Below are 15,850 nucleotides of genomic sequence, written 5' to 3'. Positions count from 1 at the left end.
TCACCCTGCAGGCACAGACTTTCTAGCTTCTACCACTGACATTTAGGCCTTCTCAGTGCAGATCCGTGAAACAGACTGGCGTGAGGCATTGTGGTGGGCTCTAGGCTCCAGGTGGACTTATGGGAGGCACTGTCATGGGCTCTAGGTCTTCAGCAGGACTCATGCAGGATATTGCCATGGGGTCCAGGTCCCCAGCTGGCTTCTCTAAGTATTTAGTGTGCGGACAAATTTCTGCACTTTCTTTGTCTCTGACTCCTTGGATGACCATTATAAATAATACTGTAAATTATGTGTCCTGAATGTAATTACTTTCCTTGCAAACCCTGACTACCACATCCCCAACTTTTTCTTTAAAATGCCCCGCCTGCATCTCTCCTCCTAGCTTGAGAATATGTCATGTTCCCTCTTCTCTGCTTGTTCATTCTCTGCTTGTTTAACATGTTCCTGCCCTTCACATCCCTCCCCACCCTCCAGGTTCACCACAGCCTGCTGCTTCCAGGACTCATTTCAGAACTCCCCTGGGCTGCAGGGGTGCCTTGGAGGACCCCGAATATCTGCCGTTTGTCAAGGGAGCTGGTCACATGGGGCAGACTCAATGATACGTAATCAGTACAATTTAGTGCATAAATACTCACTAGCTAGTATTCTTTATTTCACACATAGACTTTGCGTCCTCAATTTAAGATGTTAACACCTTGAACCATTTAGTAGGAAAACAATCAAATGATCCTGTTCAATATTTTCCCCCGATCTGCTTCAGTTTCAAGCCCTTTGCCTCACTAATTCCATCCATGATGGCACCTCAGCGTGCTTCTCACCTCATCCAAGAGTTTTCTGGATGCCCCCCCCCACCTTCCTGTGGGAATGCAGGCTCTTAGCACCCCCCAGCCCAGCCCAGCCCATCACCTGCTTCATCTTGGGGATTCCTAACCCTCTTGAGCCTCTGACCCCTTTGCTTCCCAGATGTCTCTACTCCAGTGATCCCCGCCACCACGTCTTGGAACCCAGAGCTCAGAACAACTGACATCCAGCTGTCAAAGTGCTTGTCTGTCCTCAGCCACTTGCACACTCCTGCTTGGCCTTTGGTCTTTGCCTCCTTCTTGTTTGGCCCGTCTTCTCCCTGCCTTCAGTCGCACTGAACTCTCTGGCCACATGCTCTGCCCATTTATTGGCCACATTGACTTTCCTACACCTCAGTCATTCCTTCCCCTAAAATCTCTAACCGTTGGCTCTTGCTGCAGTACAGAACCCAAGTCCTTAGTGTATGAATCAAGGTTTGCCATGCGAGGACGCCAACCTCCACCCTCAGACCCACCTCCGACCACTTGCCTTTCTCAGAAGTGCGGCCCCCTCTTCTCAACCTCAAACCTCCTGTCTACATCAGCTTTCATCTTTGTCCTGTAAAACCATCTTGAATGCTGCCCTTCCTGTCCATTTTAGCTCAATTGCTCCAACTATTGATGAGCTCTCTGCTGTGTATTACTAACATTTTCTTTCTTGTATAATTCATTAGTTCAACTAATACTTATTAATCATGTTATGTACCAAAAACTTTAATGCACATTATCTTGTTTAATTCTCATGTCAACTTTGTGAAATAAGTATCAATATTCTTGTTCTAGAAATAAGAAAACAGAAGCTAAGTGAAATTTTTCACCCAATATTACAGTTCATAAGCAGCATGGTCAGTTTCCAACCCTGACTCAAGTGATCTTCACATCATTCCAGAGCTGCGTGTGTTTAACTTTAATGTACCTCACATTGGCTGCAAAGAGGAAGGAGGGAAGAATGGAGTGAGATGTAAATACCTATTCAACCCTTCTAGAGTATAGGGTTCTTGGACTCAGGAATCTGGCCTTGTTTACTTTTAAATTCTTCACTTTAAGCCTGATACAGAGGAGGCACTGATACATGTCCACTTTGATCACTTAGACAGTTTAGAATTTGCACACAGGAAAGTATAAACCTGGGAGAAGCATGAAGGCCTTATTTTTCCATTCCCCTGCCTGCAGAAGACTTCCCCGCCCTGGTCCCTGGTTCTAGAGCACTCTCCATTGGGTCCTGACTCCTTCCAACTCTAACCTGTTCCCCAGCCACTTTCCTTTCCTGTGAAATGCTCTTGGCTTTTCAGAAGCTTCTGGTTTATGCACAGGCTGCTCCTAGGCTGTTCTCTTGAGATGGTGGCCACTTGAGGAGAGCAAACTATTCTTCTCAGATTGAGAGGTAGCTTGCAAGAGGGGACAGAAAGAGGAGGGCAGAGTTAGCGTTTCAGGTGATTTGGGTGTGGGATAGGCCACATTGTAATGAGCTTTCACAGGGAGGTAGTTGCATTCCTCTCCCGTTCCCCATGGGAGACTAGAGCAGATTCTGTGTTATCTCCCAGAAATGCATTGCATGGTGTGGCCATAACCGGGGTATTCACGAGGAGACTCGTCTCAGCAGAGTCTCGTGCTGATCTCAGAAGAGGGAACAGTGAGAGCTAATCTCTAATCCCTGTGGAAAGGCTTGTGAAAATGAGAGGAAAGGCAGGGAGGCCCTGGTCAATAATCCATCATGGATATGCTAACAAGACCATTGGAGCCCCTGCTGCCCTTGGGCTGTGAATCCCGCTTTCCTGAAGGGAACCTTGGTTATCTGTGAGCAGTCCAGCAGCTGCCTGTAGAGATCAGGGCTCTATCTGAAGCATCTGGGGACTGGGCACATGTTTGAGCATTTTATGAGGGGGAGAGGGAGTCTCTTTCCACAAGACATCTGCCTTTTGCGTGATGGAGAGCGGGTCCTTTCACACCTGTCCCTTTGAACCACAGCCTCTCTTACCCCGAGTAAAGTAGGGGTTGAGAATGTGCATTTCCAAGCAAGAGGGCTATGGTAGAGATTTGGGCAAGTATTACATGGTTCTCTGTGAAATTAATTTCACTCCAAGTTTCCGAGTGTCCTATAAATTCATATAAAATGGGTCATGTGCTTACACAGAGAGGGAACTCTGGACACAAAAGAGAGGCTTGTACTGTATAATGGGGAGGTGAAGACAGCAGCATGGGTGGGGAGAGCGTCAGGCAAACCCTCTACCTCCATGGAAAACCAAGAGGTCCATGTGGAGTATCCACATAAATGTCGTCATCAGGCATACCCCAGTGTCCGGAACTTTCTTTGCTTGACATGTAGGTGACAACAGCAACTTTCTCCTTTCTGGTTATTGGTACCAAAGGTATCCCTTGACCTCAAGTCTCTATGACCACAATCTATAAAACTCCACAGTGACCCCCTGAACCCTGATGTGGCGGAATGATAATAACTCTGTGATCACCAAGAGGCTCCTTTGACACAGGGTGCGGGGTAGAGAATCCTGCTATTCCCAGAGCCAGGGAGAGATGCTAGCAGTGACCTGGGAAGCCAATGATAATGGCTTAGACCAGTGCGGTGGGAGCGGGAGTGCTGAGAGGTGGCTGGCTTATGGAGACAGACAGCAGGCTCTGTTCACAGAGTGGGTGTGAGGGGAAAGAAAGAGAAAAGTCTAGGAGGGCTCCAGGGTTTGTGTTCTGTACTAGGAGGGATAAAACTCCCATTGGAGACAAAGATAAGAAAGGCCATGAGAGGGGCAGGGGAAGAATCAGGAGTGCCCTTGGGGGCTTAGAAGATTCACAATGTCTTTTATATACCCAAGCAAAGGAGAGGAGTGGACGGCTGGCATGAGAACCTGGAATTCAGGGGCAAGAAGATCCGAGATGGGATAAAGACTTGAAAGGCCTCAGAGGCAAGCTGATATTTAAAGCTTTACGACTGACTAGAGGTGCCAGGTGAAGCAGAGGACTCTGATGTGAAAATCAAGGGCAGAAGAAGAGGTCAGTGACCCAGAAGAAGAAAAGGCCCAAATAGGCAGCCTAGACACCTGCTTTCACACGTGCCTCCACCATGAGTTACAACTCACGATGAGCTGGGCAACGTCTTCCATCCACAGAGACCGTGGTTCACCCCGAGATCCAGGAAGAACTTAGGTGAAATGGCAGCAAGTAATAGAAGAGGGTGTATTTTTAAGATCAAGTTGTGGGGTTCACATTCAGTGCTGTGGGGCATGTTAATCCAACCCCCAGACCCTCTTAACCACACTTTTCAAGTACAGGCATAAAAAACTGGCTTAATTCAGAAGCCAAATTCTTCTTTCAGATTTGGCAGTAATGTATGCAGGGAGCACATTGGAATGCTTTTGATCTTGCTAATCTGAATTGACAGTCTGTTTGCTAGTTCCAGATGAGGATGCCTTTCCTCTCTCTCTCTCTCTCTCTCTCTCTCTCTCTCTCTCTCTCTCTCTCTCTCTCTCTCTTTCTCTCCCCCCCTTCAAAGAATCAAAGTGGGACCCCAGAATTTCCACCTCTCCACTGTCCTGGCCATTCCTCAGGATGGGCCAGGCCAGTCTCTTCCCTATAAAGGACGAAAGCTCTTAGCAGCTGAGGGGAAGTTAGGAATCGGAAAAGCATAGAACTTCTATAACTTGTTTTTTTTTAAAGTCAGTACAGGTGAAAAATAACACAATAATGGCTTGGGGAGTGGAACATTCATTGTCTTCTCTGGGCACCTTGGTCTCATGTTCATTGTCTCAATGCTGATCGTAATGAAGTCATTTAGTCACATCAAGCTCTTCCATAGATGTTTTACTGAAATTTAGCATCAGTTAGTGGATATCTGCATTAAAGTGTTGCCAATTAAACAAGTGGCCTTCCTATTCTACAGGCCAGAATGGATTGGATAGCCATGAAGTGTAAGCAAATGAAGCCTTCTCAGATCCCAGCCACAGAGGTCAAACCTGAAATGAGTTTAGCTGCTGCTTGTGTCTGTTTCACAGGAATCCTAGTGGCTCAAAAATAACTTTGTAATTGACTGATCCAGACAGATGAGTTGGAAACCGGGTGATTGATGGGCCCAATATATTTGAACAAAATCAACACCAGGGAGAATGCTAATTGCAGAGTCAGGCTAGCTAGCAGAGCAGACACAAGCATAGAGTCAGGATTAGCTGATCACATCTCCAGTTAGCAGAGCTCTGAGACTTTCCAGCAACTGTCCTGGGATGCAATTGGTAGTTGTTTAGCATCTGTCTTCTGAACTCTTGGATTAGAAACTGCCATGTTGGAAATGGTTTATTGAGCTCAGTGGAGGCTACTTATAAAGGCTTAAGGGATTGGGTTCTGTTAAAAAAAAATACAAACAACTTTTAAATGAGGTTTGGTCAAGCAAAGGAAATTTCCTTCGTTTGTACTTACCAAGAAGTAGAAAAAGAAAAGAACCCAGAAATTCAAACAAAAGTACAAATAGCTAGTGAGACCTTCAGGGGAGTGAGGGCCAATTCAGTCAATACCTAAAGTTTCTTTTTTAAATGTTATCAAAAGGTCAGAGGCAGTGGCCTTTGAAGGCAAATCTCATCTGACAGGTGGCCCTCCAGAGCTTAAGTCTCCAGATCCATTAGCATTGAAGTGTTTCTCATGACTGGGCTTTGGGGTGGTTGGGGGCTGGCCAAGTCACAAAGAAGCTGCAGACTATGGTGACAGAGCCGGGGGCTGAGAGATACCAGTGGGGACCATCAGGAGATTCCTTTCACATTGCTTGTGAATCTTAATTCACTCAACAAAAAGTCATTACTGGGGATGCAGTGGTAAACAAAGCAGGATTTACATAGTCTAGAAAAGAAGCAGGGTAATTAATTCATCCATATCCAATCATCGAGGCTCCTGTCCCTGGACTGCAGGGAGACTGAATGACACTTCAGTCACCTCCTGCCTTTGAAGACCGAAGTCCTTTCACGCAGGGGTTCCTCCCACACCAGCAACCTCCTCACCATAGCCTTCAGCTGGGCTCCAAGGCTGGTCCACGATCACGGATGGTCACCAAGGGAAGAAAGTATAGGATAAGTAAAGAATGGCAGGGAGGAGGAAGGTGTGTACGGAATAATGTCCTGATGTGACAATCCTGCCTAGCCCATCTAAGGTGAAATGGCCACTCCTTTGCTAATGTTTCTCCATAGGCATGAACTCATGATCTATGCTTTGTGTACATTCTATGAGCCCAGGCACGTTCAGGATTGAATAGTCTTGTAGGCATGTGTTTAGTTGAATGAGAAAAGTGACAAAATAGCCAGAATTCTCCAGTCACCTAAGACTGACTAATTGCACCCAGAAAAGAGACAAGGACGCAACAAGAAATAGTGGAGCTAAAAGGAATGTGGTAGAGCTTCCCTTTCTTTAAGATCAAACAAGACGTCTCTATTCCAATCTCTTCGGCATGGAAAATCTCATCAAGAGGAAGTGGAATTTGCTCAGTATTTTATGTGTTCTGATTCTGAGAAGTCAGCACTAAACCCTAAAGCAAAGCCAATTTTCCTCTTCTGGGCTCTCTGTTTCTAAAACATTATGTTTCTCCCCCAACTTTGAGAAAGTAAAGACATTATAAGATTCCAGAGTTTACTGAACCCTGGCACCAACTAAGAGCTAAATCCTTTTTTTATTCCTTAATTCAAGTGTCCCTTTTCAGAGAAGACACCCCTGTCTTCCCTCTGACCCGAGAAGCACCCCTCATGCTTCCACTGAGCTCTTAGCATGTTTTACATGTATTGTGTTCATAGTTTGCTTGCCAGGCTTCCCAGCTGTGGATGTTTCTCCAAAGCCTAGTGCTAGGCTTGGCACGCTGTGAGCATTATATAAATACTCACTGCATGGATGGATGGATAAATAGATGGATAGATGGGGGATGAAGTCATTTACTACTAGTTTTTTGCTAAAAGAAATCTTTCTCTGCATTTTAATCCTTTTACATGACCAATCTGAAGAGGCAGATAGCCTGAGAGAAATAGGTCCACCCCTCTCTAAGTAGGATTTCATCAACCCAGACAGCACTAGCCGTATTTTTATCAGGATTTAAACATGATTATTTTTTCTTTGTATTGAAATAAACACATAAGTGGAATTTCCAACAAGACAAGTTAGTTAAGCGTATCTGTTAGAGTTCTAGGCAAACAAGTAGGCAGAGTTTGGCAGGAGACTGGAGAAAGGCAAAGAAAAGGGTGCCCAGGGGCTGACCCAGTATGGAGGGGGAAGCATGGAGTTTGCATTAGGAGTGCAAGGCCAAGATCAGGGAAGGGCAAGACAGTCCTAGCAACAGCAATTGGAGCATGCAGAGGAGAGAAGTGAGAAGAGGGTAATAGCAACATGATTTACTAACGCTGCTACTGCTAAATACTGAATTTCCCAGTTACTCTGAAAATGTCCCATACAGAAATCGAAACTCAGCACAGCAGTGAGGAAGCTCTATTCTTCACCCTCAAAAGTAGGTCCAGCCTAAAATCTACTTCAGTGCAGATTTTCCAGAACACAGAGCATAAGAAGGAAATGAGAAAGACAGAGTATGGGGTACAGGGGCCAAGTCATCTTGGGGGAAGGTATATCAGCACCCTGCCCTCTCTCCCCTAAACAATATCCTGAGCAGAGAAAGAGGGGGGAATGGAGAAACTTGGAACTTATTAAGTGCCTACCTGCCTTGCACATGTCATCTGTTTTTGTCCCTCAGGAATGCCCTGAGGTAGGTGTCACCCTCATTGTACTGATAGGACAGTGAGATTCAATGACATTTTGCTTAATGTCACCCAGTAAGTGGGTAAGCCAGGATTCAAGTCCAAGCTAGATCACCTAGACTTCCACGTAGTACCCTCTGCCACCCCAAAGGAGGACAGAGGGTTTACTTCAGCCCATCCAGCTAGGACCACAAACAGAAGAAGAACAAAGATCCTAGGTAGGTACTGAGAGAACCAGCCAGGAAAGGGTACTGGAGGCAGAACAGGCAGCATGCTGGGTCCAGAAGGGCAGAGCAAAAAAGCAAATACAGGAATCCAGAACAGCAAGATCTGAGAAATAGGGTGAACTCCACAGTGTAAGCATAACATGACGGCCATGCTACTGTGCATCTGGTAGCCTCAAACCGTCTTCTCATCATTTAATTCCAGAGTGAGGGCATCATCAAAATCTGAAAAAAATAAGTTCCAGAAGGGAGAAAAAGAAAGGCACTTACTTTAAGAGCATCTCTGACATACCAGGTGCTGCTTATCTGTCTCCTCATTTTATCCTCTCAGTTCCTTGAAACAAATATTTTTTCTCCACAGTTAAAAAAAATAATTAGCTTGAGAATGAAAATAACAGTGGTGGTGGTCCACATTATTGATTACTTAATGCCCACCAAGCTGTACCTTGAACACCCCTTGTCTCCTAATTCTAGAGACAGTGCTGTCACTAACCCCATTTTTACAAATGAGAAAACTGAAATTAAAATTTTATATGATTCTTCTCACAGCAATAAAAATAAATAAGAAGCAGGGATATGTATCACCCATGTCTGTCACCTTAGTGGAGCTGATTTTGACTGGGGGCCATTTGAGTCTTGTAGGAGTCACATCGCCTCCTTCACTGATCATCCCATCTACCTGCAGTCTTCCTCTGCCTGTAATGAAGGCATGCCAGAATACTGCCTAACTTTCACATCAGTAATGAAAAGCAAATGCTCTCTTGGTGAAGGGTAAACACTCTCACCTGAGCCACACTCTGCCCTTTACAGGCACTGGTATAGCCATCACTTCTTCACATTCCCATAACAACCACCCAAGGTAGGTGGCACAGGTATTTCATTCCCATTTCATAGATGAGGAAGCCAAAGTCCCCAAGAGATTTGGCGGTGTACCAGATGCTCAGCTGATGACAAAACCATGTTGTAGCCATAGGTCTCTGTGACTATCGACCCAAAGTGTCTGATCACTCCAGCCTGACAAGCATGCTCCCAGATGGGGGTGCACAATGGGAACCCAGCTTCCAGCCTTCCCCAAACACCACTCTCCTTCGGGACTCGGGCCACTGTCCAGCCTCCCATGACCCAGCAGCCCAGAGGTGCTGAGATGCAAGGCATAGTGGAAAGAACACCATCAAGGCCACAAAAATGGCAGCCTAGGGCCATGGATAAGTTTTTTGAAAATCTAGTTCTTTATAACCAGGGAGCCGGTGGTTAAGGATAGGGTATGGGAAGAGTTGATGAGGGAAGACTGTCTTCCACCCAGTACGTTACTTGCCAGTTGTGCTCAGGTTGATGCTAACCAAAAAGACATGACCTTCTTTAGTGCTTTCTTGAGAAAAAAGGCAAACTTTAAACCCTGGGGGCCTGAGCCAAACTCCACTTCCCCTACAAAGCCCTCTCATCATCTCCAGCCAGGTGGTCCTTACTCTAACCCAGAGCTGTGTTACCCTTTTCCGCTTTGCTCTACCTTCTGAACTCATCAGTTGCTTCAACTTGATTATGTCCGTGTCCCAGGGTTCAGGCAGAGACAGGAGACATTTACCCGGGGCTCTGGTAACTATAGAATTGCAATAGTACTGGCTTTGGAGTCAAAATTTCTGGTTCTGACACTGGCCAGCTGAGCAAGGCAGAGAAAAATGGCACCTTCCACATTCCATTGTTGTGAAGAGCACATGGAATATTTTTATAGTTCCTATCACAGCTCCTGAAACAAACTAGGTGCCCAGTTGGTAGATCTTACTGCTCTCACCACTCAGGAAAACTGAAGTAGAATCTGATTCCATCCTCTCCAGCTCCTTTAGTACCTGTGAGCTGAGCCTCTCTTAACACACTTAGTCTGCAAGCAAATTGCCCTTCAGTGCTGTATCATTCCAGAAAAAGAAACCATTTTCCCTTCCAAAAGAAGCTTTGCAAGAGCCCCAAACCAGAGTTAAGAACAAGAGAGAATTCCCCGGAGCACAGGTCTGATTCATGTGGAATACACTGTGCTTTCTGAAGAGATGGAAGGAGACAAGAAATGGTGTCTGAACAGGGACACTGCTGCAAGAACATGACAACGCCATGTGAAACCATCTCCAGTGGATGCAGACTTCCTGTCCTTTTCATGTCTACGCTGTAAATGAGCTGTCAGCACATCTAAACATACTTGCTGGCACAAAAAATATACACTGATGGGTAATTAAATGGGAAGAAAAGAAATGTTTAAACTAGGTTTAATAACTAAAGAGTGATTTTTATTTTTAATTTGGACTCCAAGTAGCTGGATCCTGGGAGATAATACCAAAGGGGCGTCCTCAGCGTTTTCCTCACATCCTGGCAGGGGAGGAGGCCTGTGGGGATAGGCGCGTGGGAGCTGTCCGCGGTGCTGACGGCAGCCCTCTGCAGCCACCATGCTCAAAGCTCCTAAGGCAGCAATGAGGCGCTCAGATGAGTAACAGGATCCCCCAGGATTGGACAGCTGGAGACAGAGGCTGGACTCAAGAGTAGAAATGAATAGAAAGAGGAAACCACCAGCCTGCAGCAGGACGCACAGAGCCTGTCACACCCTGCAACAGCAGGTACCTCCCAGGTCAGGTCACATCCTTCACAGAGCCAAGCTGCAGACATCCTGCCCCTCACCAGGCACATCAGGGACTTGGAATAACTGAAAGAGGAGGGGGAAGTGGCAACAGCAATGTGATCTGGAGCTCAGCAGGCTTTGCAAGGCTCCTGCCAGGCTATCCAGGGAGTCTGAAGACATGCAACTTGCACCTCTGTGGCCCCACAGTCCCTCAGCCCTTACCGCTGCCACAGAGGCACTCTGTAACAGGACAGGATGAAAGGTACTCAGGGAAAGGGGGCTGGCATCAGGGAGGAGGGAAAGAAAGAACAGAGACAAGAAAGTAAATGCTCAGTGCTGGGAGCAGGGAGAGGGAGGGTAAGAAGGTAATCTGTGTTATTGCCAATGTGTCAGTCACAATTACTCACTAGCGAGAAAAGTAATAAAGTTACATTATTCACACATTACGTGGAACAAGCTATTCAATGCTGCCTTCCTCTGAGCCAAATATTGTGATAATTTTAGAGATCATAACTTAATTGAACAATGAATTAATAATCTCATGTGTGGACATTTTCCTTTTGTGTGTATGAACCAAAGAGCCTGAGGTTTTCTTTCCATTCTCTGGGCCACACAGCCATCAGTCAGTGAGGCAAGACACCCACACATTCTCACCTCCAGGGGAGACTGATGAGGGTCAAATCTTTCTATACCTGGGGTTTCTTCAGCTCATAGTATGAGCTGTTAGGAGGGAGAAACTCAGCTAAACATCCACAAGGCATTGCTTTGTATCAGTGGTTCTCAAAGTGTATTGTTCCCAGGCCAGCAATATCAGCATCAGCATTACCTGGGAATGTATTAGAAGTGCAGATTCATGGTCCCTACTCAGACCTCCTGAATCTGAAACTCTGGGAACAGATCCAAAAACCTATGTGATCACCTTCCAGGTGACGCTGGTGCCAAATAAAATTTGAGAACTACTCAAATAGTTCTCAGCTGTCTAGGTGACTAGGAATCTAGGAGTAAATGATTGTGAGAAGTCTAGGAATCCATTCCTTCCCTTATTTGATGCAAAGTCAAAAAGTGATGGTGAAAAAAATGAGGCACAGTATAGAGACCATAAAACCAGGAGTTGGAAATCCAACTTTTCCTTCAGGCTCCATGACTTGGGCAAGCTACATAGCCTCCAATCCTGCTCATCGACAGTGTAAAAATTCCCACCCCTTTGCAAGATCCTTGTGGGGATAAAAGGAGCTAATGGATTTGAAAGTGCTTTGAAAACTACCAAGTGCTCACAGAAATAAGGGATTGTTATGATGTCAATACAGGAAAAGACTGTGACAGCCACTGTATTCTCCCTTCTTCTACTGATGCAAATCACCTGAGGAGAATTGGATCTCCTGTACCCTCCCCCCATGCTTCTTCCTTGGGGTGTTTGCTCCTTGTCTTTCTCCACCTCCCCTGCCACATGCACACACACACACACACACACACACACACATTCTGCCTGCTCTGCTCAGAGATGCAGTAGACCTTCTCAGTCTACATTTCTGATGGTAAATAGAACCATGTTGGAGTTTGAGAGTTCAAGAGCTAATGCTTCCAACCCTGAGTACAATATTTACAAGCTCTGTGACCTGGGACCTCACCAAGCCACTGAGTCACCATTCTGCTCATTTCCTCCCATGTCACATGGCAGTGATAATGCAATACACCACCAGACACCTGTAAGGATGAAATGAGATGTTCACCAATTCTGGCACCTAGAGCATCCCCATAAATAGCAGAATAAATGAATGAGCATGTGAGCAAATACTGCACAGACAACTGAATGAACTTGAAAATGAAGAGACTTCTGTACCACTGTGTAGGAGATAAAAGTTCCTTATGTCCTGTGATGTGGAAAATGATGCTTTGGGCAGGGCATGTCCAGGGGAAAGTGTCTTCCTCTCCCAGTTGACTTGGTCTCTGCTCGGGGTGGGATGAGAAGGAAGGGGGGGTGCATATTCAAGAATCACCCGGCACATGGTACAATTGATCACAATGTCTGCTCCAGAGGGCAGCTCATTTTGTGGGGTCCCTGGAAGGTGGAGTCGAGTGAAGGAGCCTGGAACACCAAGCTAAGGATCAGACAAGAAACTCAATTGAGAGTTTAAAATCAGCTCTGTGGCTGGGAGTATGAGGGCTTCTCAAAGTTCAGGCTTCAGGAGTGAGACACAAACATCAATGTGCTAAGCCAGGTTAGTTGGCACTGGGGCTGGCTCCAGGTAGAGGCAGAGAAGTAAATCACTCTGGGGAAGAAAGAAGCCCACGAGCGCACTGAAAGCCTGTACCTCAGAGGAGTCCACCAGTCCAAAGCCTGTGGCAGGGACACCCAGTGATGGAGTCCACATGGAGCTCAGATCCCATGACAGAGAAGAGGGTAGATGTGGAGCTGCAGGAGCAAGTAGATGACACCCAGAGAGCAGTCACTTGACCCAGGCACAGCAGTGCAAAGCCCTCTCACAGATGCTATGGCTTCCTGACTCATTTAGCCATTTGGAAAGAAAAATATCATGAGAGGCACAGAAACACCCCTTGGCCCAGATGCCTCCCAGCTGGTCACCCAGCCCTCAACCCTGAGCCTCAGCCCAGGAAGCTCACAGGGCTGGCAGCTGCCAGTCACTGGTAAGCACACTCCTGCTGTGCCTCCTGGGGTGTGGACAGCTGCAGCTTGGGCCACACAGTCTTGGTCTGACTCCATCATTAGCAAACACCCCCTGTCATGCCAAACCCTGACACACAGTGCTCCCATGCTAGAGGAGAGTGCCCGCTCCTCTAGAGAACAACTTAATTGGGAAAATAGAAGACACACTCTTTTTTTTCACATGCTTGTTCCAGAAATAAGGCATATGCATCATTGGGGGGGGGGGGATAGAGGAAGGGGAAGCGGAAAACTAAGAACAGAAGCATTTTAATTAAAATCCTCAGCCTGCATTACATGGCCAGTCATTCCTGGCTCTTTTCATTAGGATGTGCCCTTTAAATGCTCATTATCACAGATTTACAAATGGTGTGGGTTCCATGCCTCTGCTGGGCTGGGAACGTCTGCCTCCTGCTGCTGCCAGATGCTTTGGCCACATCCTCAGTAGCTGAAACCTCACCCAGGACAGTGCCACACAGCGGTACAGGCGCAGCTCAGTAGACAGGACAAAGGAGTTGAGGGGCTGGCTCCAGGGAGCAGGCTGGGCTCCCAGCAATCTGATAGAGAGGAAGATGGGAAAAGATAAGATAAGGACACTCCTTATCACCTGTCTGGTCTAGACAGGGAGAACAACAAAGAAGAAACAGGCCTGAGTCCCAAGGAAGCCATGCCTTAGACCTGAGAAGAAGGCTTCAAGGTAGACCAGCAGTCGGATGTGTAGTCGGATGAGAGCAGTGGTGGGTGTGAGCTAGAAGATGATCTCCCACCTTTCCTGCACAACGGACGTTTGTCCGCTCCCTTTGTGCTTTGGTGGATATGAAGTTCAGACACGTGCTCAAGCCATTGGTGGAAGTGGGCTGTGCCATGTCTGCGCAGGCACCAAGAAAGATATGCTGCTCGTGCAAGGTGAGGTGCTGGGCACTGTTCCAGCAGCCAGAGAAATGAGAGTAGCTCCTTAGGAATGGCTCACAGTATTTGTCACAGATGAAGCAAGGCTGGGCTGGGCTTCCAAGGAGGGAGACAGTTTGGGATGGAGAGGGGGAAGGTAAGGACTTGATGAATGGAGTGGAGGCGACTGGGAAGCGAATCCCAAGGGTTGAAAGGATGAATGAAATGTGTTCAGAGAGAAGTCCCAGGGCCAATCCTACATAAGCAAGAAATTCTCTCCAAAAGCCCCAACTTTGGAGCTATGCCTGGTCTTATTTGGGTCCCGTCTAGAGGTTTCATCCTTCAGGATGGGCCATTTTCACAAACCTTTCGGGTAGGTCGGGTTGGGATTATTCATATTTCTCAAGTAAGGAGGCCGAGGCTGGCAAGGTAGTAGCAAAGGCAATGCAGGGCAGGCCTAGGGTCCTGACCACCTGGACACCCACCCTAAACGCAAGGAGGAAAAGAGGTCCATGGCACTCAGAGTGCAAACCTTCCCCAGGCCTCAGGAGCTCTCCCTGAGCATCTGACATCTTCTCACCCTGCCAGCATGCCCCAGAAAGAGCATCCCTCTCCTCTACCCTGCCTCCAACGCCATCTCCCTTCTCTCAAATTAATGAGGCAGCAGGATCCATGCAGGGTCCCAGTGACAGCTGCTCAGAGCATGTGTACCAGAGACAACCACGGAACCTAACAAGACGTGTTAATTAGGCAATGACGTACCATGGTGTGGCACATTGGCCATGTGGCAGCTGGATGGGCAGCATCAGTCACCATGCAGCAGGGAAATGCCATGACCTTCCTAATTAGGAAGCTTGTTCCCATTTCCAGGTGACAGCCTTGGACTTGGTGAAGACAGTGCCACTGGCTGTCCCAGCAAGGGCCACCCCGCAGCCTGCCCAGGCACTAAGGTTTGACTGGAGGGCTGCCTCTGGCATCACAGTCTGGATGACAGTGCTTTGGACAGGGTTTGCAAGGCTCTTCACAGCCTGGCTGTGTTCTGTCTTCATCTGCCCAGCATCCCAGGTACCACGCCATCACCTCTTCAAACAGGGGTGGTCACACTTCTGTCTCCTGGTTCATTCAGTCCCTCAGCCAGAAACTTCCTGCCCCCATCTCCTTCTCCTTCCATTGAAATAAATTAAAAATGAAAGGTTCTGCTCCAACACTGCCTTCTTGCAAAAGTTTTGTCTCATTTCCACACATACATATGCACACATGCACACACACACACACACACACACACACACACACACACACACACACATTCCTCCAAGAATTCAAATCGGGTTGCTCTTTAGTGAGACTTCCCTTTAGCCCAGTATGCACCAGTACAGCATTAACAGGGCAGTTATGACAATACCAAAATACTTTCTCACTGGCTGGCCAGCTGCCACTGGCCCCCATCCACTCATTCAACCTGCCTCTCCTGTTTCCAAACACAAGACCCTCTCTACTGTCCAGCAGCTAAAGAGCTCACGCTTGGCACAAACGGACCTCTAAGGCTGAGTGGTAGCACCATTGCCTGTGTCCACTCTGACTGCCCCGTGCCTTCCAGTTACTGAATGGTGACATATCAGTTCTGCTTACCACCTGGTGTCCCTCAAAGGAAGGTGCACTCTTTCCTCCATTAGAACGCAGATTCTGTTCCCCAAGGAAGTTCATGGCTGCACCCATGCTCAGGGCCACTTTTTTCAAGGAACATGGTGATAGAAAGGCCCACCCAACACCAGCAACCCTCATAGATTCCCAGATGCTTCCCCTAGGCCTTAATGCCCTGCAGGTCCCTGCTGGGCCCAAATACAGGAATTCCTGTCTCACAGGACCAAAGTATATGTTCTAAAGCCTACAGAGTCCTCCTACCCCAGCAGACTGACGAT

The 15,850-nt window shown here is 47.2% G+C and overlaps 1 protein-coding gene across 6 annotated transcripts in view; it reads left to right on the top strand.

Moving 5' to 3' along the window:
* The window catches only part of Kirrel3 (kirre like nephrin family adhesion molecule 3), a 547,843-nt gene that overhangs the window by 350,724 nt on the left and 181,269 nt on the right, over positions 1-15,850 (top strand). The gene's annotated exons all lie outside the window — the stretch shown is intronic.

The sequence above is a fragment of the Cavia porcellus genome, unplaced genomic scaffold, assembly GCF_034190915.1.
Source record: "Cavia porcellus strain 051 isolate PalLab524CR breed Dunkin Hartley unplaced genomic scaffold, mCavPor4.1 scaffold_9, whole genome shotgun sequence".
NCBI classification, from domain to species: domain Eukaryota; kingdom Metazoa; phylum Chordata; class Mammalia; order Rodentia; family Caviidae; genus Cavia; species Cavia porcellus.
The sequence above is the reverse complement of the archived record's forward strand: the minus strand, read 5'-3'. Positions and strand labels throughout refer to the sequence as shown.